Source organism: Gorilla gorilla, chromosome Y, assembly GCF_029281585.2.
Source record: "Gorilla gorilla gorilla isolate KB3781 chromosome Y, NHGRI_mGorGor1-v2.1_pri, whole genome shotgun sequence".
Taxonomy (NCBI): Eukaryota; Metazoa; Chordata; class Mammalia; order Primates; family Hominidae; genus Gorilla; species Gorilla gorilla.
Genome location: NC_073248.2, coordinates 15452537 through 15477439, shown reverse-complemented (window position 1 = coordinate 15477439; position 24903 = coordinate 15452537). Strand labels below are relative to the sequence as shown.

General features: G+C 43.6%; 1 pseudogene; it reads right to left on the bottom strand.

Annotated features, from left to right (window-relative positions):
* Positions 1-16782: 16782 nt before the first annotated feature.
* On the bottom strand, positions 16783-18837 carry LOC129530191 (testis-specific Y-encoded protein 9-like; annotated as a pseudogene).
* Between the last annotated feature and the right edge of the window lie 6066 nt (positions 18838-24903).

Here is a 24903-nt window from a genome sequence, read left to right as displayed (position 1 = left end):
GAGAGGGAAGGACGCCAGAAGCCGTGCCCGGAAATCCCGCCTACCTCCAGCGACCAATCATTGCGAAGGCGGTAGGCGTCAGCCAGTTACTGCGAAGGCTGTGGGCGTGTCCTGAGGGCCCCCGCCCCGGCTGGCCTGCAGCTCCATCATGTCGCGGTAACTCTTCCGAGACCACGCTTGTGCCATGGGGCGGGCGGCGGTGGATTAAGGCACACGCGAAGTGTGAGCCCTTTGCAGTTGTGGGCATGGAAGACCTACACCCTAACTGGCATCCGGAGTGTGGCAAGACATTAATTAACCCACAGGGAACACATGAAACATCTCACTTCATTAGGCAGGCTAGGCTGATGGTACTGAATATTGCAGATCCAGAGAGGACAGAGAGGGACCAGCGCTGCCCGCTGGGGCGAGGGCAGCGGCGGTGGCTTGGGGGGATTGGGGCAGGGCGAGTGCGTGGGACTAAAGTCGACTGGTACGTTGCTGAGGTGGAATTCATCTGCACCAGAAGCTGAAACCCTGCAAGGATTCTCTCAGGTCTAGGCAAATACATACTCCGAGTTCCACGGTTCCTCCCTGAGGATGCTATACTCACAGGGGCATTCCAAAGGACTTCTCATCCTGTGCCCTGGGCACACGGGAGGCCTACCGCCATGGTCGCCAATCCAGTGATCCGTGTGCACTGCTTTGCTGGTGCAGAGGCTCTCACAAATGCAGTGATGGCCGTGGTGCCTGCTAGCGGGGCTCTGGAAGCCAGGGCCTTGGCATCCGACTCCAGGGCTGCTGTGTGCAGCTAACCCTGCTGGGTATCTGAGCCCCAGTGTGAGTGTGACAGGCTAAGGGCCCTGTGGGGCTCCCCAGGAACCCTGTTCCACATAGGTGTAGGATGTGGTTCTCAGCAGGGCAAGGCCCACAGGCCTCTCCTAGAGTTGCCCCCAGAGTCGAGGGGTGCCGTGGGGGTGGGGTGGGAGGCACAGGCTTTGCTCTGTTGGAGCCTCAAGGAGGGCACCATGTTAAGGCTGGAGGCTGTGCAGGAGAGGATGGCCTGTGCACAGAGCAGGAAGGCAACCCTGGGGGAAGAGGCATGCTAGTGGGGGATGACATCATTGCAGAGATGGAGGTGGTGGCCAAAGGAGGAGGCCAATGTGGAGCCTCAGCAGGAGGACCTGCAGGCACAGCCTGTCCCTGGCCACAGTACGCCCCAGCCAGCAACAGACTCACTGGACGTCCCTCTCTTGGAGCTGGGCTACGTGAATGTCCCAGGCTGCAAGGCATCCCCGGCTTCTGGGCCAGAGCCATATCCTTGCAGCTGCCAATTCGGGATGGCTGGCAGCAGGAGATGAGCGCCGAGCTCCTGGGAGCGGGGTTGGGGGAAACAAGGTGGTAGGCACCGGGGGTCAGCCAGGATTCAGGACATGTGGGATAACGAGAGGCACCCAGAACAGGCTCATGCAGATAGGAGGGCAGCTTAATTTCACGTGCCCTGAGGGCATGTGGTAGGGACAGGAAGCTAAGCTCAGCACTCACGAGGGAGAATAGCAGCGCCAACGACCCTTCATAACAGCAGAAAGTTGAAGGATACGTTTCACTGGGAAAGTCCCTTGAGGAAGGGGAGCATGCATGCCCATGTAAGCCATGGAACTTCCCTGCTCCCCTTGCCTGTGTCCAGCAAGCTTACCCCAGAAACACGAGGTGTTCAAGACTTGCTTTTACTGTGCACGGGGCTGCTGTCCTCTGCAAGGCAAGCACTATCTCCCCAGACACAATTTCTTCCCTTTGCCATCGCTGCACCCAAAGATGTTTAGGCCCTGAGTGTATATAAGCTCCCTTGAAACCACTTGAGCTCCATGGGGAGAGCCAACATAGCCCTGCAGCTGCTTCTACCCACAGCAGTTCCCTGGGGTGCACACATGAACCCCTCAGGGAAACCGGGAGAAGGAGAGACCGCACACCCAGACAGCAGCAGAGCCTGTCCAGCACCCAGCACAGGAGGGCCTCCTGCAGCTCAGAAACGCCGAACAAGTAGTCGCCTCACACAACAACACCCCGCCCCCAAACCCCTGCCCACTTCTTCAGTGCCAGCCCCTGCTCAGAGCAGGTTGTCTGGGCCTGCCTCCACCAACCACAAAGACCACCACAGCTGTGATGGTGCCCTCCACGCCAGACAGAGACAGAGGACCTGGAAGGGAAGGTGCCCTGCCCCACACTCTCCGTGCTCTTGCAAAGTTGCAGGGTGTTTCCTTGCATGCCCACCCAATCATCTGGCTGCTCCTTGACCAGAGGCAATTTTGCTGCACACCCAGATGTTGGCCAGGATCACAAATGATGATGAAGTCCTGCTAAGCTACATGATGGATTTGCAGGTCAGGCTAAGGAGCCTGAGTCTTTGGGAGGGTCTGGTGTCTGGGTCAGCTTGAGGTACCCCTGGGACCCGGGGATGTCTCAATGAGAGACGTGGGAAGGAGAAACACATGCTTCACCCCAGCTAACAGGTCACCTCACCCCAGCTACATGAAATGGTCCTTTGGTCTCCTTCTTGGCCAGGTAAGGGGAGGAACTCAACTATCCCGGGTACCGGCGGCAGGATGAAGTTTTCCTTTTATCACAATCTTTACTTCCACAAGGAAGTGATCATTCAGGAGTATTGCCTTGGCATCCTCGGTAAGGAGCGCCTCCCACATGGTAGGGGAGCTGGTGTGTGGGAGGGTAGGTCTGGCATGAACCTTCCTGACTCCTCTCTCTGCAGGATACAGGATGTCTCATTCCACTGCAGTCTAGTGGTTGTGGGATCATGAAGGTCAAGCCTCCAGCTGCAGGCAGTACAGCTGCTACCTGACCTTCTTCAGCTGGTTGGCTGACCATGACTGCCCAGGTTCTGGCAGGATTGCGAGGCAGGTGCCCATGTAGGGCATCATAGGAAAGGATCTTGCTGGTTATTCCTTGGCCTCTGGGGAATTGGCTTTGAGCCATGACCTGAACTAACCTGTACCCACTTCTGCAGTCCCCCAGATCATCAGCCAGAACCTGTAGCTCAATCCCCTGTAGTACTTCTCCAGGGAGGGAGGCCATTAGAGAGTGAACAGAGAGGAGGCCAGGTGAACAGTCTAGGGCTGGAGACTGAGAGGCCGTTGATTCCTGGAGTTGTGCCCCACATGGAGAAAACAAGCCTCAGGGAGGTGACTGCCATGAGCAATCCCACCGCCATCCATGGGCTGGCAGAGAAATGGCCATCAAAGAACTGTAACACCCACATTTTAGGATTGGGGCACCTTAAGCTGCCTAAGAGCTATAAGTGTCTAAGGTCAGTGGGTGAGAAGCAAGGCTCAAGTGGTAGCTGTCTCATCATCCCTCACCGGCTGAGGCCTGAGGCCGGCTACCACTTGGGGCGCAGTCTGGACTCAACCAGGGCCCTCTCACCCTCCACGCAGATATCCTCCCAAGGCCCCTCTCTATGTCTTCCCTGATGGGCTGTCCCACGCCCATCATTTTTTGTTACAATGATCCCAGGCTTCCCTGAGATGCTTTCTGCCCTCTGCCATCATCACTCACACTTCCCTGCCCCACCCTGCCCCACCAGACAAGAGAGGCCATTACACAGGGAATCTGGAAAACCACACTGGGCTCACAGGGGAGGAAATGTGAAGAGATTGCAAAATGGATGAGCCCTTCATTGTGTGTCCAGGGAGGGAACCTGGCTGGGAATTAAGGCGACCTGAGTAGTGGTGTGGACACCCAATGTTACTTATCATGATGAAGACCTGCTTTGTCACATCCCCTAATATTAATGTGGAAGTTATTTTCTTGGAATATTCAAACAATGTATACAAAGAAATAGTGTTTGTTCACATTTGTGTAGAAATACTGCAGACGCATCCATTTTCCATTACAATTCCTATGTGAGACTTGAAGTGTTTATTGAGTTTTAAGATACATTTTGATTGTTCTGCCCCTGGGAAATTTTATGATCATGTTTGTATGATCATAGATTCTATGTAGAGACATAGAATCTGGAAAAGTTTTGAGTGACTTTCAGCTTCTTTTAGAGTACTTACTTGTAAATTTTGAATTTTTTCCCTTATAGTTCTCTTCAGTTTATTATTTTAATTTTATATGCAAGGTGATAAATTTGTTTTCTTATTTGCCTTTTGTGGAAACTATGTTTTAAAGTACTTTTTTTTCTGTTAGATATGTGAGTTTGACTGTGAGTACAAAGTTTTTATTTTCATTTTTTAGTTTTTTTGGGGTGTCTGTGTGTGTTTTGAGGAGTATTGCTCTGCCACCCAGCCTGCAGTGAAGTGGTAGGATCTTGGCTCAACCTCAACTTCCGCCTCCCGGCTTCAAGCCATTACCCTGCCTCAGCCTTCTGAGGAGTTGGGATTACCGGTGCATGCCACCATGCCCAGCTAATTTTTGTGTTTTTAGTCAAGACTGGGTTTCACCATATTTTCCAGGCTGGTCTCCAACTCCTGACCTCAAGTGATTCACCCACTTTTGCCTGCCAAACTGCTGGGTTTACATCGTGAGCCACCATGCCCGACCTCATTTATTTGTTTACGTATTTGAACCCTTGTTCTATTCTCTTCATGTACACACATTTTAGAGTGATGGAAAGAATGTATTTTGTTTATTTACTCAATAGTAGAATTTTAAAAGTAATGTTTTTATTCAGTAAATACAGTATTGTGAATAGGTTAAACCTGGTATAGTATTGTCATTCTCTCTTTCATAAATTCTTCAAGAACTCTAATACCGTTTCTGGCCCCCGCCCCCTGAGGAGAACATGCAGATTACCCCAAAGATATGCTCCCACACAGTTTATGCAGCTTATTCACTTTAAAGCAATGCACTGAAAATGTCTAGATGGGTCCAAAAAATTGTGGAAGTGAGTGGGTATGAAAATATAATTTGAAGGCCAGGTGGGGTGGCTTACACCTGTAATCCCCACACTTTGGGAGGCCAAGGCTGGTGGATTACCAGACGTCAGAAGTTCAAGACCAACCTGGTCAACATGGTGAAACCCCATCTCTACTAAATATTCAAAAATTAGCTGGGTGTGGTGGCATGTTCCTGTAATCCTAGCTATTTGGGAGGCTGAGGCAGGAGAATCGGTTGAACCTGAGAGGCGGAGGTTGCAGTGAGCCAAGATCATGCCACTGCACTACAGCCTGGGTCACAAGAGCAAAGATTTGTCTCTACCACCCCACACCCCCCAAAGAAAGCCTCAAATTTACATAAACATAATTATCTTAAAAGCCTGCATAATTTTAATTTCACTGTAGTCATCAGTTTCAGACATTGTTTATTTTGGAGAAGTGATTACAGAAATTAGAAAAATCAAGGCCTGATGAGAATATTTAAATTAACCACACTCCTGAAGCCCAAAGCTGAAAAACTAAGGTGTTTTTGATATAACAGCCCAAATTCTGCATTTCCTCTCTATTGGACAGTGTAATATTGCACATACGAAAAAAAAATTCAGTGTTAAATAAAAAGTAGTGGAATTAAGAGGAGTCATTGCTTAGTGAATTAAAATGACACACAAATTGAGAAGAAAAGACAGTGATAGAAAATATATTGTCTATTGATTTAATTCACAATAATTTTCATTTTTGTCTATTAGCATTAAATAGTACCATTAACATAATATCATTTTGTATATTGTCTTCTAACATGTAAGTGGTTTTTATTTTTTATATTTGGAAACCTGATCAAAGATTCTTTAGACATTTCATTTTTTCCCAAATTTCCTAGCTAATATCTAGCTAAATGCTAGTTGCCCGAATGCCTCTCACTAAGTCGTTTGTCTTTTCTCATTAATTTTAATACGAACTTGGTGTGTATTTTGTTGGCATCTTTACTAAATCTACAGGTGTTGAAGTTGTTCAGATTTCAGTCATGGATCCTCTTGGGTTTTCTCAAGGCTAAAACACCCTTTCTATGCTGACCATTAAGAAATTCCCAACTTCAGGCCAGATCTTTGTTCTACCTTCAGACTTGGCAAGTCCAACTGCATGCCTTACATGTCCACATACCAACACCAGACCTTCCTTTCATGCCCAAAACATGTTTCCTCCTACAGTATTCCACTATTTCAGAAATTCACAGCACAAAATACCCTGTATTTCAAGCTAGAAATGTAGAGGATGATCCTTGAGGCAGCCGTTTCTCAATGAGTCTCCATCATTCATATCCAACTCTTCACAGGTTGTATGTCCCCTCTGAGAATTATATAGTCTTAGTAAGTAAAGACTGGCTCATAAGTTACCTTCAATCATCCACTTTTTTTTCTTCAATTCACACCAGTTTCTCTAGAGAACAGCTGGAGCTCTGCAATGTCAATGTTGGAGTAAGAATCATTCTCTGTCAGTATTACTATGTTATTTATCACAAGAGAAATATTCCTTAAAAATGCCCACACAAACCTATAGTAACACAATTAAGTGATGTCTTTGTTTTACAGAAAAGTACAAGGCAAATAGAATCAATTGTTATTATATGATCTTTGTAACTACAAACACAGGTACTAGATATTTTAGACCCCACTTCATACATCTGAAATTTGAGTCTCAAAATCATTATCTTTTCTTAAAGTCTAATTTCAAATTACAAAACTACCTCTTTCCACAATATCGTGCTATCTCCCTTTAAGATCCAGCTGGGGAATCATTAAGAATAAAAAATGTCATTTTCTTCAACATCTTCTAGCTGAGCCAAAATCTAAATTTTCTGTGGAGATGTTGTTATGTGCAATTTCGCCAAAACTTTTACAGCTTTAACCACAGTTATGCTTCAGTGGCCTACCTGTTCATGCAATACCTGCACACCTGCTTTAACATAGAAAAATTTGGAAGTTAATATGAGCATTAACTCATCATTATAGACAATGACATCTGAAGATGCTTTCCAATCTTCCTCGAATATATGAAATTCAAAACGTCAGTACAATATCCAAATTGTCAACGTAATCTTAGTAGCAGTGGATCATTTACAGAAGATAATTTTGCCTCAGTGGTCAAATATTTTTGTTAAATACTGCTATCTTATAGTCATGTATAACATAACTGACACAGGTGTATAGCTAGAAATAGGATCCTAAAGAAATGTTCAGAAATAGGTTTCATATATTTTGCTGAATTTCAAACTAACAGGTTAATTAGTACTTTGAAGTGTTGGATAGTTGGAGTAGTATTTACCAAGAATGAAAAAGAAGATAAGGGCATACAAATTGAGAAGCCTGAAGTTAGGAAAAGATAAAGTATTTATTCCTGACTCCTGGCTTGATGTTCTTCACGTGTGGCTTATTTTTTGGGTCTTTTTTTTTTTTTTGGTTCTGTTTTTGGCTTTGTTGTTTTTGTTGTTGTTGTTTTACTGTATCTTATCTGTCAGACCAGAGTTTCACAAGCATCCTCAAATAATTACGTGGGTCATAAAATATATACCCAGATACTTCTAGCTATTTTCATTCAAAATCCTGGTCCAATCATCTGAAATGAGACCTAGAGAACCAGTAATTTTCACATGTTGGCTAAGCAATTATTACCAAAATGACAGTTGTGAAATATTTAGAAAACCATCCAGGAGCTGGGTAATCAACATTTAATAATTGGTTCTTACTGTAAGAGTAAAGGATTTTATTGAAATGACGATTTAAATGCAAGTTCTATTAAAAAGATAGAATTGAGCACTTCAGTGCTTTCTAATTAGTATCTTTAAAGTATGTTTTGCTAATATCTTACTTAGTAGTAATATCTTACTTATTAGTATATAAGTAATATAGTATATAAGTAATATCTTACTTATTAGTATCTGAGAACAGATACTAATTTTCTAATTAGTATCTTTAAAGTATGTTTATATGTGAGGTGTTAAATTTGTTTTCTTATTTGCCCCTTCCAGAACTTTCATTTTCAAGGATTTTTTTTTTCTGTTAGATATGGGAGTTAGCCTGTGAGCACTTTTTCTAATACAGATTTTTTTTTATTCATTAGTTTTTGGGGTGTATGTGTGTGTTTGTTTGTTTCCAGATGGAGTCTCCCTCTGTCATCCAGGCTGGAGTGAAGTGGCAAAATCTTGGCTCACTGAAACGTCTCCCTCCAGGTTCACACGATTCCCCTGCCTTAGCCTTCCGAGGAGCTGGGATTACAGGCATATGCCACTATGTCCTGCTAATTTTTGTATTTTTAGTTGAGACTGGTTTCACCATATTTGCTAGACTGGTCTCGCACTCCTGTGATCCGCCTGCACCGGCCTCCCAAAATGCTGGGTTTCCAGGTGTAAGCCACCATGCCCAGGCTCATTTGTTTATGTATTTTAATCACTGTTCTATTTTATTCATGTACACGTATTTTAGAATAGAATGGTCCAAGTGGGGCTTAGTCATCTTCGGGATTCTGCCCAAGCTCAGACTGTCAGCACTGACCATGCCATACCCTACCTAGCTCCCAAGGTACCTCTAGGACCAAGGTTGATCTTTCTGAAGCAGCCACTACATTTTCGACCCCCTAGTCTTTCCTCTATGCTCGGAGGAAAGTCTGGAACAGGAGAAATTTATACAACTATATGATTGTTGGCTACCTAATTGGTTCCTTATGAAGGTTGAGTAATGAAGAAGACACTGGGATGAAAGAGAAGCATGTTTGGAAAGAAAATAGTTTCCTCTCTTGAATAATAGAAAATGTACACATATTTAGAATAGACTGCTACAGTGGGTTTTGTAACAAAGAAACTAATAATACCAATAGATGGTAACCATAATTTAAGAAACTTTTTCTAAAATATACATAACATATAAAATATCTTTACCTTCAGATCATGCTTTTACTGTTAGGATATTTATCAGAAAAGAAAACATTGAAAAGATAAATTAAAATATTTATGCAGACACAAACAGCTCTATATTGGTATGGTATAGTTTATGAACTAAGCAGTCCATAAGTGTGAGTATAGAATGTATAGACTTTAATTTGTTAAAATTAATATAAAGCACTTAAAAAGTGGCTTATAATAAGCATTTTTAAAGAACTGTTCTTTACAATTCTGATATACACAATTTAAAGACAAACTCAGAAAAATAAGTTTGGGTTGCATTGTGTAGATATTTAAATCTATTTTCTTCCAACTCTTTAAGAGTGATAGGTGACCATTAAATTGGAAATATAGAAGTCACTGATGACCTTGACAAAAGCAAGATCAGTGGAGTGGACAGACTGAAATCTGGATGGTTTAAGGAGTGATCAGAATTTTGAGAAAAAGAAAAAGTGAGTATCAACAACAACTCTTTTTTTTCTCTTTTTCTTTTTTTTTGGTGGGGGGGGATGGAGGCTCATTATATCACCCAGGCTGAAGTGCAGTGGTGCGATCTCGTCCCACTGCAACCTCTACCTCCCAGGTTAAAACAATTTTCCTGTGTAACCCTCCAGCCTGGCTAATTTTTGTTGTATTTTTGTCTCAGCCCAAAATCTCCTTAAGCTGATAGGCAGCTTCACCAAAGTCTCAGCATACAAAATCAATGTGGAGAAATCACAAGCATTCTTATACACCAATAGCAGACAAACAGAGAGCCAAATCATTAGTGAACTCCCATTCACAATTGCTTCAAAAAGAATAAAATACCTGGGAATCCAACTCACAAGGGATGTGAAGGACCTCTTCAAGGAGAACTACAAACCACTGCCCAATGAAATAAAACAGGATACAAACAAATGGAAGAAAATCCCATGCTCATGGGTAGGAAGAATCAATATCATGAAAATGGCCATACTGCCCAAGGTAATCTATAGATTCAAAGCCATCCCCATCAAGCTACCAATGACTTTCTTAACAGTATTGGAGAATACTACTTTAAAGTTCATATGGAACCAAAAAAGAGCCCACATTGCCAAGTCAATCCTAAGCCAAAAGAACAAAGCTGAAGGCAACATGCTACCTGACTTCAAACTATACTACAATCTACAGTAACCAAAAAAGCATGGTACTGGTACCAATCAGAGATATAGACCAATGGAACAGATCAGAGCCCTTAGAAATAATGCTGCATATCTACAACTATTTGTTCTTTGACAAACTTTACAAAAACAAAAAATGGGGAAAGGATTCCCTATTTAATAAATGGTGCTGGGAAAACTGGCTAGCCATATGTAGAAAGCTGAAACTTCACCACTTCCTTAAACCTTATAAAAATTAATTTAAGATGGATTAAAGACTTAGATGTAAAACCATAAAAATCCTAGAAGAAAACCTAGGCAATACCATTCAGGATATAGATACGGGCAAGGACTTCATGTCTAAAACACCAAAAGCAGTGGCAACAAAAGCTAAAATTGACAAATGGGATCTAATTAAACTAAACAGCTTCTGCACAGCAAAAGAAACTACCATCAGAGTGAACAGGCAACCTATGGAATGGGAGAAAATTTTTGCAATCTACTCATCTGACAAAGGGCTAATATCCAGAACCTACAATGAACTCCAACAAATTTACAAGAAAAAAACAAACACCCCATCAACAAGTGGGCAAAGGATATGAACAGACACTTCTCAAAAGAAGACATTTATGCAGCCAAAAGACACAAGAAAAAATGCTCATCATCACTGGCCATCAGAGAAATGCAAATCAAAACCACAATGAGATACCATCTCACACGAATTAGAATGGCAATCATTAAAAAGTCAGGAAACAACAGGTGCTGGAGAGGATGTGGAGAAATAGGAACACTTTTACACTGTTGGTGGGACTGTAAACTAGTTCAAGCGTGGTGGAAGTCAGTGTGGCGATTCCTCAGGGATCTAGAACTAGAAATACCATTTGACCCAGCTATCCCATTACTGGATATATACCCAAAGGATTATAAATCATGCTTCTATAAAGACACATGCACACATATGTTTATTGAGGCACTATTCATAATAGCAAAGACTTGGAACCAAGCCATATGTCCAACAATGACAGACTGGATTAAGAAAATGTGGCACATATACACCATGGAATACTATGCAGCCATGAAAAATGATGAGTTCATGTCCTTTGTAGGGACATGGATGAAACTGGAAACCATCATTCTCAGCAAACTATCTCAAGAACAAAAAACCAAACACCGCATGTTCTCACTCATAAGTAGGAACTGAACAATGAGAACACATGGACACAGGAAGGGGAACATCGCACACTGGGGCCTGTTGTGGGGTGGGGGGAGGTGGAGGGATAGCATTGGAGATATACCTAATGCTAAATGATGAGTTAATGGGTGCAGCACACCAACATGGCACATGCATACATATGGAACAAACGTGGACGTTGTGCACATGTACCCTAAAACTTAAAGTATAATAAAAAAGTAAAATAAAATAAAAAATAAAATAAAATATTAATCTCTCCAAAGAAAAAAAAAAGAAGAGGGGGATTTCACCGTGTCTGCCAGGATGGACTGCATCTCGTGATCCACCCACCTTGGCCTCCCAAAGTGCTTTGATTACAGGCGTGAGCCACCGCCCACATCAACAATTCTTATAACAGGTTTTGCAGTGAGGAAAGCAGATAAATTAGACTGTAGATAGGGATTTAGGGTGAATAAGTATTTTATTATATTATTTTGAAGATGGCATTTTTTTAACATGTTTGAATGTTAACAGATATGATACAATACAGGAGAAACTGAGGTTGCAAGAGAAATATGGTGCACCTGAAAGAGTAAAATCCTTGGGGAGTGAAGAAGAATGGGACCCAGTACAATTATGGAACGACTGTCCCATCTTAGAAATGGGGACACTTTCTTGGTTTGAAATAAAGAAAAGAGGTATATTAACATCAGGCTTGGAGATGTCACAGTCAAAATATGGAGCAAGCTTCTTTTCATGGCTTCCTTCCATTTTCTCCGTGAGGTATACAATTGGAAACAATGAGATTGGGACACGTGGGTATATAAAATTTAAGGAAAGGGAAGATATGAAAATGAGTTTAGAGATAGTGAAAAAGTGAGCTTGCTATAGAAAAACAGTGGAAATTCCAGGAAGTACTGAGACTTAGTTTGAGTTTTGAGAACAATTAAAGTTAAACTAGGGTGGCTGATGATTTGATTTTCTCCAGCTATGAAGAAAGGATAACTAATGTGCAGAGCAAAAATGGGACTTAACTTCATGATTTCTGACTCTACAATATTCTTTGGACTATCCTATATTAATAGTATTTTCTTTTAAATTCACTACAAAAGTCATAGCTCAGGTTGTAACTGAGTAAAATATTTTCTTCAAATTAAAAAATATATATCCAAGTGGAGGATGAGCAGCAATACCTTTTGAAAGAAATTGAAAAGGCTTACAACATGAAACATTTGTAGCTTGTATGCTAATCAGCATATATTTCACTCCCTGTAAATATTGCAAAATATCCATATGCTTATGTTGCAAAATCCTTCTTGGAGCCTTGTAATAAGGCCAGTGGACCATGTTGTTAGGCACAATGTAACCGCTTTCATTCTTGGCCCCAAACAAAGGACAGCAGGCTGATAGTGTTAGAGCTATTTAGCACACTATTAATCTTGCCTTATGCTTAGAATGCCTAAAGGAAGCTTCCTTTTTCTGGCTGATGATAAAACAGAATCAGTCTCTTTTGCTCTCTGATTTGAGTCATTTATCAATCATCATTCTGCAGACACACTGAGAAGCAAAGAATGTATACACATATACATGTTTTTGTTAAATGTTTTATGGGGAGTATATATGTTTTTTAGCAGGCATGTGTCTGTGTGTGTGTGTGTGCGTATGCTTGGCAATACAATATAATGAAAAGAAAAGTGGGAGGGGTTGAGGAAAGCGAAGTCTGGAAACTGAGTACAGCTATTCCTGGAGAGACAGAATGGTGTAAAGTTAAAAGCATGGGCTCTGGAGTCAAATTTCTTGGCCTGAATCCTGGCTCTGACACTTATTAGCCACATGGCCCTGGCCAAGTTACTTACCTTCCCCGGACCTCAGTCACCTTATTTGTTGCATACAAATAATAGTAGTACTTAATATAAAAAGTTGTTGAAAGAATTAAATGAGTTGATGTTTGAAACTCTAGTATTTACCAGCTGGTGATCCTGGGAACATCATTTAAATTCTTAAGTTTCAATGTCCTTACAGTAAAAATAGCTCCAAAGCCTCCTCTGTTTTGCATTTTTTTTTCCTTTCACAAGATTTTACATTTTCTGGTATTTTGGCAACAGATTCATGGTTACATAATATTGTATTAGTTACAAAATTTCCTCTACCTTTACGCAGATTAACTAGACTTCAGTTGCACTAATTAAGAGAGCATTAGCTGAGTCAAACGATAATAGATAAGTTATAATTGATGTCAAAATTCTACCTCATTATATTACCTTCAAAATCATATCACAAGTTTTCTTCTATTTTGAGAAACATCACTCTACATATATAGAGAACAAAGAATGCTTTTGCAGATTAGCATGATTTTAATAGAGCAAATTCAACCTTCAAATCTGATAAGCACTTTCCATTCCATAAAACACTGTCAGAAAAAACTGTCTATCAGGTTAGACACACTTAAAAGAGCCTATGAAGTTGCAAATCACTTATGCCTCCCTCTTGTGTTACCAAGATAATGTATAGCCCTACATAGTGTTTCTTAGCTTGAGAGAGCTTAGGAACTTTAATTAATCCCTAGACTACCTAGTTAGAGAGTGGTAAGAAGCCCCTTGAAGAGATCATTTAACTACATAATTCACTCTTGCTTAAATGTAATTCAGCATGTGTGTCATGTTGTGTTCTACTAGCTTTCTATTTCAATCTTCAGAGAAATAATATTTACGTGTGAATGTATGATGCATAGGCAACTATTATGAATACAATTATGTAGACTGTACTCTGTCTGCCACTAAAAGCTAACAGATATATGTACATCCAACACATTAAAAAAAATCTGGTACATTCTGCTGGATTTTCTTTTCTTTTCCATTTCATATCTCATTTTCAGGTATTTCACAGTGGACTTCTTAGATTTGAAAAGGCTAAAAATTTTAGATAAGGAATATACAATTCTCTGGTTAATTTTTATAAGTACTTCAATTTTTTGGAAAGTGTATTAAAAGTAAATGTTTATAAATGGATATAAAAGAATATCGTATGTGAACACTTCACCCAAATGAAAGAATATTTATCTATTCTATTTAGAATTCTCTCTAGTAGGATTTCCTTCTCTGCAGGTAGCTGGCTACAGGGATCTACCAAAACAAATCTATTTCTGCAGTAAATACCAACACTTGGTTACTCAGGAAATAACTCTTTCAGTCTGCAAAACACTATATATCTTTTCCCTGAGCAGGATAAATTCTTATACTGTTTTACTGTTCTACTAAAATTTCAATTAATGTTAACCATTTTCATTTTTATTGCAAATAAAATCTGGTTACTTTCTAATTACTTGCCCGAAATCTATTCTCTATAACTTTCTAAAATTACGTAGACATACACACACCCATACAAAAGAAACAGTACAACTGGAAGAATAACCAATGTGTGCATGTGTTCTGTTTTAAAAAAATTTCTACTGTACTATTTGCATTAAGGTTATAGTTGTAATTCAATCAATGACCCATTTTAAATGAGTGGCTAGGACATCACTGGAGAAAGCGGGTGCAATGCAAGAAACATTTCCCTATGCATTCACTTTATTTGTAAATACATTTATACTGTATAGTTGAAGTGGTTAACTTTGTTGTCAAAGACTGATACTGGCAAAAGTTTTGTTTCTTAATATGCTCTTCTTTAATTTTTTCCAGAATGTTTCAAAATATCATTCATATATTTATTCTAATTTCTTCTGGGAATAGATAGCCAAAGAAAAATGGAGAAAACCATTTTTTTCCTATAAGTTTATCATCTCTTGAGTGTCAAACTTATCATGAAAGGAGAGATGCATCTGCTGCTCTTGCTTTAAGACCAGACTTTCCACCAATAGATTATAAATGTGAAAATATCTGCCTACTTAAAGCCACTGTTCTGCAGAAAACACTATTACAGTCTGAGATTGAACCCTAAGGATTGGCCTTGGGAACTTGGAGATTTTGGTCAACTAATTTCTAAGCTAATTTCTAAGGATGATCTCAGTTGCAAGGGTTATTGTCTCTTTAGTCAAACACTCTATCACAGAAAATCTAACCTTGTGGTCCATTTGGTTATGAGACGGCAAAAAATAATAAAAATATTCCTGGGATGCAGATAGCCAGAACTACAGCTCTTCAAGGAAAAGTACTCTCAGTAACAATGTCAAAGTTTGTCTGAATTTCTATTTCCACACTATGATTATTATGCCACATTTTGTAGCATTTCTGTAAATTATTTCTGGTTTTGAAAATCTTTACTTTTGAATGACGATTTGTCTTTAAAAATTAATATTGTTCCATAGGACCATTTGCTTGTATAAATTATGCAACATTTTATGGGAGCTCATACATGGACGTCTCATAGAAAGCAAGTGATGAGACAGATGTTTGACATGCATTAGGGTGGATGAAGCGGAAGCACTGTTTCTATTCTCTGGTTCTCTCACTTCCAATAAGACAAACTACAAAATAATTACAAATAAGAGTTTAAAAAAGAATGACTCAATCTGTTGTGTCTGATTGTTGTTTTGTATCCCATAAACGCTTTATGCTATATCTAAGACTTAAAGTGTTTTAAACATTAGATATTGGTCTTTAGGACACCAAGTGGAGGCAGGGCAACACAAGCAGGTGCTGCCTGGGGGATCTTATCTAATGAAAGAAGTCAGCAACAGGCAGCTGAAAGGGTAGTGGTCCAGTGCCAGCTGTTTAGCTGAGACTTGTATAAGTTTCTCAGAAACTCTCACAAGTATCTGAGGGAAATGAAACTGGTTTACCAATGCTCTTTTAAAAAATCAGCTAAAGAACATCCTATAGTGTCCTAAGGAGAAAAGTGAGCAAGGCACATAATTTGAGATAGGAAAAATAGTAGGTGATTGCAGGAGCATAGAAAATCTCAGACAGGTGTTTCACATGACTAGCAAATATACACTATTAAAATAGCCACATAAAGTAGGAGATGATAAGACTGTGGAAAACCAGGGTGTGGGCAAATATGGCTAGGAACAGCTGGTTGAAATCCAACATGGTGTTGAATTTCATCTAGGTTTCACCTTAGAGAAAATAGCCAAAAATTCACTGCTACTACCATGCAGCTCTGCTACTACCATGTAGCAGAGCAACTGATCAAAGGTAGCAACTGCCTAACTATGGCTGGTTCACATGTGAAAAACAGAAATCCCTTTTTGTTTAATTCATGCTTACTTTTTTCTGCTATATGAAGTAAAACACATTACTTAATGACAACATGTTTCATTTTCTATCTTATTCTTCACCATTTATTTTCTTCTCACATTACTTATAGTTTGTAACTTATTTTGTCAAATATATGAAATGAGGTAACACGGCAGTATTATAGAAAGCACACTGCATTGAAAACAGACTTATATTGAAACGGGAAAACATCCCTTTTACCCTTCCCCATGGAGCTTGCAATGAGGACAGGTTGTGGGGCTCTGCTCCTGGGCAGTGTCTAGGGATGAATGTTCACAGATCTGGAATCGCCAGCGGTCATGTGTTACATGGTGTTATTTTAGTTTATCCATCTATAGGTGGCTTGTGTTAGTCAGCTCCATCAGACACCCTGCCTTACTGCAAACACAGAGGGCTATCTGAATCCCGGGGTTTCTTGCCTTGGTGTACCTGAAGAATTGGCTCCCACGTGGGCTTGAAGAATAAGTGCCAGGTTTCATTGAGTGGATGTTCTCAGCAGATAGATGGGGACCCAGAAGGGAGATGGAGCAGGAAGGGGCGTTTCCCTTGGAATGGGGCAGCTCTGGACTCTCTTCCCACAGCCCCGTGGGACTCCGTGTTCTTCTGAGGTGGATGGCCTGCCACCTCTGTCCTTGTGCTTTCCTTCCTCTAGTGTCTTCTCGAGGTCCAGTTGCTGCGTCTTTTTCTGCTGATGGTTCCTCTCGACATCTGCAGCAATGTCACTGCCTGCTAGGGTATCAGAGTTTCTTATATCACAGGATGGAGGTGTAGCAGGCCAGGGTGGTCTTGGGAAATGTTCCTCTCGACATCTGTGGCTATGTCACTGCCTGCTAGGGTATCGGACTTTCTTATATCACAGGATGGAGGTGTGGCAGGCCAGGGCAGTCTTGGGAAATGCAACATTTGGACAAGAAAACAGAAGTGTTTGTCCTTACCTATGTGAGTGAACACAGGTATGAGGGTGGAGCACTAACCAAGGACCATGCCCTCCCCTACCCAGCACTTCTCTACCCCCTTCCATATCAATAGTTTTTATTTAAGTCTCCAAAAATGATACCCAAATTCTTTAGAGAAGACAATTGGAGGAAATAGCATTAGAATATTCTAGGATTAGGGTCACTAAATAGAAAATGAAAACAGAGAGCGTGTCCTGCAGGCCATGGAATCACTGCAGAAACATATCCCCTGCCGAGAAGGAGAGGGACACACACTGGCTTCTCTAGTCTTCTTGTTCTCTAGTCTCTTCACTATCACCCCTCAACTGAATTGAAACAGGAAGTAATTTTTATGGGAGCCTAGGAACCATGACTCACAGAGGCCAGGCCTCTCTATTACAGAGCAGTGCCAGGAGATGTGATTGATGTATCTGTGGGCATATAAACCCATAATCAAGGCTGACATCTGGGGGTGGTTCGCAATCTTGATTTAGGTCAAAGAGAATTTAGATGCCATGGAAGGAAAAGCTAGAAACAACAGGGAAGAAAGCCTAAGAACACCCAAAGGCGGGGGTATGGAATTTATCAGATCTGCTTCCATGTATGACCTCCCTTTCCCCTCTCCCTCCCCCTGAATTAAGGACTCTTGGGTTCACGGAGAGTATATAATTCTGAGGCTGACTGCACTGATATTGGGAGGGGCAATTTGCAGAGAGTTCCTGGTGTCTAAGGAGTGGCGGAATCTGCTTATACCCAAAGACTCCCAGTCTCAGATCGGACTAGTAAGGGGGAGCAATCACACACCCTTAACAATATGTTGATTCACAGAAAAACCTGTTCTGGTGAGAACTCGCTTCTGCTCTTCAAAAAGATGCCCCAAACGTCTGATGCTCAGCATCAGGAAGGGTTTCTCTGCTGCATGCAGGAAGATAATACCCGCCTCTGCTCCGGCTTTTTACAGCCACATGTGTCCGTGGCAACCCACGTTTCTTCCCCAAATAGTCACATCAACGCCGAGCTGCCCATCAGTTGCTTACACTTCCCCGAGAGCACCTCTCAACTAGATAGGCAGAAGAAACACTGAAAATGATACAACACTGGCCCAGAAGCCAGGGATGCTCTGGATGATGGTGCCTCTGCGGTCCAGCTGGGGCTTGCGCCTCTGCTCCATCTTTCTCCTCTCCTGAGAAAAGGTATTCCTGGCTCGGGCATTAACCAGCTCCAGCCCCACCTGAAGGACCAGCAGCTCCTCCAGTGCAGACTCTGGGGTCATGGGCCCAGGGCCAGGCTGTGCCCGTTGGTCCTCTTCCTGCAGCTCCACGTCGGCCCTCTTCCTGCAGCTCCACGTCGGCCTCCTCCTGGGCCACCACCTTCGTCTCCGCCATTATGTTGTCTAACAGCAGCACAGCCTCCTCCTCCAAGGCTGCCTCCCCGCTCTGCGCCCCGGGAGCCCCCTCCTGTACAGCCTCCATCCTGAAGACAGTGCCCTTCTACGGACTCCCACAGACCACCGCCTGTGCTGTCTGACCCACACTACAGGAACCCTGCCGCTGCCCTTACTAGACCTTGTGGGTCGGCGGTCCCTCAGGGCGCATGCACTGGGCTCCAGGCTCCCCCAACAGACTTCAGGCAGAAGGCGCCGGGAGCCGCGCCAAGACCAGCCGCCTACCTCCGCGGTCAATCAGTGGGAGGGCGGTGGGCGTCTCCCTGGGCGGCACCAACCCAGGTTGGCCTGCAGTCCCAGCCTCCCAGGGTAACCCTCCTCTGAAAAGCCCTTGGAGCTTGTGCCAGGTAGCGCTGCGTCCAGGCACACGTGGGCTGCGTGGCCTTTGGAATTGCGGGGATGGGAGACCTGTGCCCTAACTGACATCTTGAATGTGGCAAATCGTTGACCCACAAGGAGCACATGAAACATCTCATTTCATTAGGCAAGCCAGGTAGATGATACGGAATATTGCAGATCCACAGAACTCTCTCTGGCTGCTGGGGCGAGGGCAGTGGGGGTGGCCTGGGGAAAGTGGGTCGGGGCGGACGCTCAGGAGGAAAGTCGCCTGGTTATGCTTGGGTGGAAGTCGTCGGCTCTAGAGGCCAGAACCCCGGCAAGCGCTCTCGCAGGTCGAGGCAAATACAGGCTCCGCGTACCATGCTTCCTCCGTGTGGATGCTGTACTCCAGGGAGCATTCCAAAGTGCCTCTCGTCCTATGCCCTAGGCACACCGGAGACCAGCCGCCAGGTTGGCCATCGATATCCAGCGTGCACACTATTGTGCGCTGTCTTGCAGACCTAGAGGCTCCCGCACGTGCAGCAGCGGCTGCGGTGCCTGCTGGTGGGGCTCTGAAAGCCCAAGGCCTTGGGCTGTGGCTCCTGAGGTCCTGTGCGCAGTTGACCCTGCTGGGGACCTGAGCCCCAGGGCGAGTGCGGCGATCTGCAGGCCCAGCCGGGCTTCTCAGGAAACCTGCGTCTACATACCTGTGGGGACTAGGTTCTCAGCAGGGCGAGGTCTGTGGGCCTTTCGGGGAGCGGGCCTCCTGGGGAGCGGCCCCAGAGCCTAGGGGTGCCGGGGATGGGCTGGGCTGCACAGACCGGGGTCTGCGGGAGTACCCAGGAGGGCACAGTGTTCAGGCGGGAGGCTCTGCTGGAGAGGACAGCCGGGGTACAGAGCAAGGAGGCGGCCTTGGAAGAGGAGGCGGTGCTGATGGCGGAAGACATAATGGCTGAGAAGGAGGTGGTGGTTAAGGAGGAGACCGATGTGGAGTGGCAGAAGGAGGACCAGCGGGCACAGCCTGGTCCTGGACCCAGCACAACCGGGCCGTGCATGGACTCTCTGGAGGTCCTTCACTTGCAGCTGGGCTGTGAATGGCCCAGGCCACGGGGCGTCTCCAGCTTCCGGGACAGAGCCATATCCTTGCAGCTGTCCATTCGGTATTGCTGGCAGCAGGGGATGGGCATCAGGCTTCGGGGTGGGGGGCATGGGGGCTGGGTTGGGGGAGGAGCCAGGAGAGAGGCGTATGGGGTGAGCCAGCAGGCAGGGGATGGGGCACAGGTTGGGAGCAGAGGCCAGGTTCCTGCAGATAGGAGGCTAGCTTGCTTGTGCTTGTGGGAGCCCTGGGAGCACGTGATAGGGAAGGGGAGTCAAGCACAGTACTCACAAGGGAGAATCGCGGCGCCAAGGGTCCTTCACTCACAGCACAAAGTTAAGGGGCACGTTTCCCTGGGAAATGCCCTGGAGGAAGGGGAGTCTGCAAGCTCGGGCCAGCTGATGAACCACCCCCGCTTTTAGTGCCTGTTTCCACCAGGCTCACCCCAGAAACACAAGGTGCTAACGACTCGAGTTTGTGGTGCATGGGGCTGCTGACCTCCTCAAGGCAGGTACCAGCTCCCCAGATAATGCTTTCTTTCCCCTGCGGGCGCTGCACCAAAAGAGGTGTAGGCCCTGAGCATATATAACCTCCTTTGCACCCACACAATTCCCATGGGGAGCGCCAGGCAAAATCCTGCAAGCCCCTTCTACCTACAAGGCTTCCCTCAAGTGGACAGGCACACCCTCAGGGAGTCCAGGATAAGAGGACACCACACACCCAGATATCAGCAGAACATGTCCAGAACCCAGCACACAAGGGCCTCCTGCAGCTCATGAACCCTAAGGAAGCAGACACCTCCCACCACCCTGCCTTCCCCCGTCCCTCCCTAGCCAAAACCACCTGCCCACTCATTCTGCTTCCTGTCCCTGGTCAGTGCAGGCCAGCTTGGCCTGGCTCCACCCAACCAAAAACCACCGCAGTCGTGGTGTTGCCTCCTTGCCAAAGACAGGGGATCAACAAGAGAGGGTGACAGGCCAAATGTCTGGAAGATAGCCCTGCTCCACATTCTCTGTGATCTTGCAAATTGCAGGGTTTCACGAGGCTTGCCCAACCAATCATCTGGAGGCTCCTTGACCAGAGGTAGATTGTTTGGCAAACCCAGATGTCGGCCTAGGTCAGAAACCATGATGAGGTCCTGCTTTGCTACATGATGGATTTGCAGGTCAGGATGGGGAGCCTGGGTCTGTGGGAGTGGTCCAGTTTCTGAGTCAGTTTGAGGTCCCCCTGGGGCCTGGGGCTGTCTCAGTGGCAGAGCTGGAAAGGGGAAACTCATGCTTCACTCCAGCTAGCAGCCCACTTCAGCCCAGCTAGATGAAATGGTCCTATTGAGTCCATCCTCTTTCTTCTTCTTGATCAGACAGGTGGAGGAACTCAGTCATCCTGGTTACCAGCGACTGGATGAAATTTCCTTTCATCACAACCTTTACTTCCACAATGAAGTTATCATTAAGGAGTACTTCTTTGGCATCCTGGGTAAGAAGTGCCTCTCAGCATGGCAAGGGAGCTGGTGTGTGAGAGGGTAAGCCTGTCATGAACCTCCCTGACTCCTCTCCCTGCAGGGTACAGGGTGTCTCATTCCACTGCAGTCCAGTGGGATCATGAAGGTCAAGCCTCCAGCTGTAGGCAGAACATTGCCTACCTGAGCTTGTTCAGCTGTTTGGCTGAACATAACTGCCTGGGTTTTGGCAGGATTGCTGAGGTGGGGTCCGTGGTGGGGCATCATGGGAAAGGACCTTGCTGCTCATTCCTTGGCCTCTGGGGAATGGGCTTTGAACCGTGACCTGACCTGTTGTGGACCCCTTCTGCAGTTCCCCAGATCATTAGCCAGGGCCTATGGCTCAATCCATTGCAGTTCTACCCCAGGGAGTGAGGGACAGCATTAGAGAGGGAACAAAGAGGAGGCCAGGTGAGCAGCCTAGGTCTGGGAACTGAGAGGCCTTCAAGTCATGGATCTGTACCCTGCATGGAGAACTCAAGGATCATGGAGAAGACTGCAGTGAGCAATCCCAGGCCACCCATCGGTTTGGGAAGAAAGACCCATCAGGGAACTGTAACACCCACATTTTAGGATTGGGGAACCCTAAGCCATCGACAATGCATATGTGTCTAATGTCAGTGAGAAGCAGGGCTTAAGGGATAGCTGTCTCATCATCACTCACCAGCTCCCTCCCCTGCCTTGAGGCTTGCTGCCACCTGGGGCTCAGATTGAGCTCAACCAGGGCCCTCTCCCTCTCCAAGCAGATGTGCACCTGAGGCCAATCTAGGTCTACACCCTTTCAAAATGTTTCTCCCAGGCCTGTCATGTTCTGTTTTAATGACCCCAGGCACCCCTGACATGCATTCTCCTCTCTGCCATCCTCACTTGCACTCCCACTGCCCTTCCTTCCCAGATAAGACAGGCCACTGTACAGGGAATCTGGAGGACCACACTGGGCTCCAGTGTGAGGAAATGTTCTATTTTCTGAATGTACATGTATTTTAGAGCTTCCTCCAGGGCTGGAAATGTGAAGAGATTACAAAATAGATGTGGACCTTCAGTGTGTGTCCAGGGAGGGAAACTGACTGGGAATTAAGGCCCACCTGAGTAATGGTGTGGATATCCAGTGTCAGTTATCTTGATAAAGACCTGCTTTGTTACATCACCTACTATTAATATAAAAGTTAATTTCTTAGAATATTGAAAAAGCCAATTTAAATACAAAGAAAAATGATTTGTTCATAATTGTATGGAAAACCTGCGAAAGGATCCATTTTCCATTACAAATCTTAAGTGAGACTTGAAGTGTTTATCAAAGTTTAAGATACATTTTTATTGTTCTACTCTTGGCAATTTTTATGATCATTTTTGCAATACAGGAACATGGACTCTAGAAAGTTTTTGAGGGACTTTCAGCTTCTTTTAGAGTACTTAGTTGTAAATTTTGAATGGTTATCCCCTGTGGTTCTTTTCAGTTTAGTATTTGTACTTTATACGCAAAGTGTTAAATTTGTTTTCTTATCTGCCCATTCTGGAACTTTTGTTTTCAAGAATTTTTTTTTTCTGTTAGATATGTGAGATTCCTGTGAGCACTTTTTCTAAAACAGATTTTTTTTATTCGTGTGTGTGTGTGTGTGTGTGTGTGTGTGTGTGTGTGTTTTGAAATGGAGTCTCACTCTGTCACCCAGGCTGGAGTGAAGTGGCATGATCTCAGTTCACTGAAACCTCTGCCTCCCAGGTTCAAGCGATTCCCCTGCCTCAGCCTTCTGAGGAGCTGGGATTACAGGTGCATGACACCAGGTCCAGCTAACTTTTGTACTTTTAGTCGAGACTGGGTTTCACCATATTTGCCCGGCTGGTCTTGTACTCCTGACCTCAAGTGATCTGACCACACAGCCTTTTCAAAATGCTGGTCTTCCAGATGTGTGCCACCATGCCCGGACTCATTTGCTGTTTATGTATTTTAATCCTTGATCTATTTTCTTCATGTACACATATTTTAGAGTTATTGAAATCATATATTTTACTTACTTAATACTTTAGTAGGATTTTAAAAGTCATGTCTTCATTCACTAAATACAGTATTGTGAATAGGTTAAACCTTCTATAGTATTGTCATTCTGACTTCCATAAATTATTCAAGAACTCTGATACTGTTTTCTCCCACCTGAGAAGAACATGCAGATAGTTATAAAAAATTGTGTGAGTGGGTAGGTATGAACATTTAATTTGAAAGCATAGTAAAGTTCACAAATTCAATTTCACATTTGTATTTTGCATCATTTTACAAATTTTATTTGCTGACACATGAAATTCTGTATTCACGTTCATGTTAAATAGACACTTCAGAATCAATCTGAAGAATGAAAACAATCCAAGGCCAAGCATTAGTTCAGGAAGTAAGTAGAAAGCTGTTGTTATGTAGAAAAAGCATATTTATTGAAGGTATATTTAGAGAGATTTTAGAAGGCTTAAGTCAATATTTTTGTTTTTGTTGCTCTGGTGTTTTATCGTACTGTGAGCAGACTGTAGCATCACTAGTTATAGTTACTAGGCTACCAAAGTCTCAGGGCTGCAGTAATTATTATTGAAGAAAGTGGCAGTGTGGTTGGCTGTTTAAGGAGACTAGAGGACTTAGCAGTTTGCACTCAAGGCATAAGGGCCTGGTTTAGTGGGTGGCCTTCTTTTGCTGAAGTAGATAAGATCCAGGAGAAGTGTGAACTCACTGTAGCAGCTAGGGCTTTGAGACTATTGAAGCCTATATGTCTCCAACTGCCATTGCCAGATATTGGTCTGCACATCATGGCACTTCCTGGACTCACTGACTCCTGTAAATTCAAATGCAGAATTTGGATTTAAATCCCTGTTCCAACGTCTTAAACTTAGATCTAATAAATGGATAATAAAATATGTATTCAGAAGAAAGTGAGACATCAGATAAGTACACAAGAAAATCATCCTGATCAAATACATTCAAAAATATTACTACAAAAAAATCAGAGGATTAAGCCTTAAAAAGTTATTTAATTGGGGAAATAGGAAAAGGTTAGACTGTTCTCAACTTTAATGTGTGAAGATACTATTATTAGAATATGGGAATTATATAAAATGTCTAATTTATTTCAAGTGCAGCATGCTAGCTATTTAGTATGGCTAAAGATTAACAACCCATGTAAGAAAACTCAGAGATTAACAACAAATTTTTTTCAGAGATTTTTTTCTGTAATTAAAGACTTTTAAAATGGTTTCCTGTTGATCAATGATTCACTTAAATTTTTCATTTAAGCATATGCTGTATACCCTTTTACATAGGGACAAAGTTA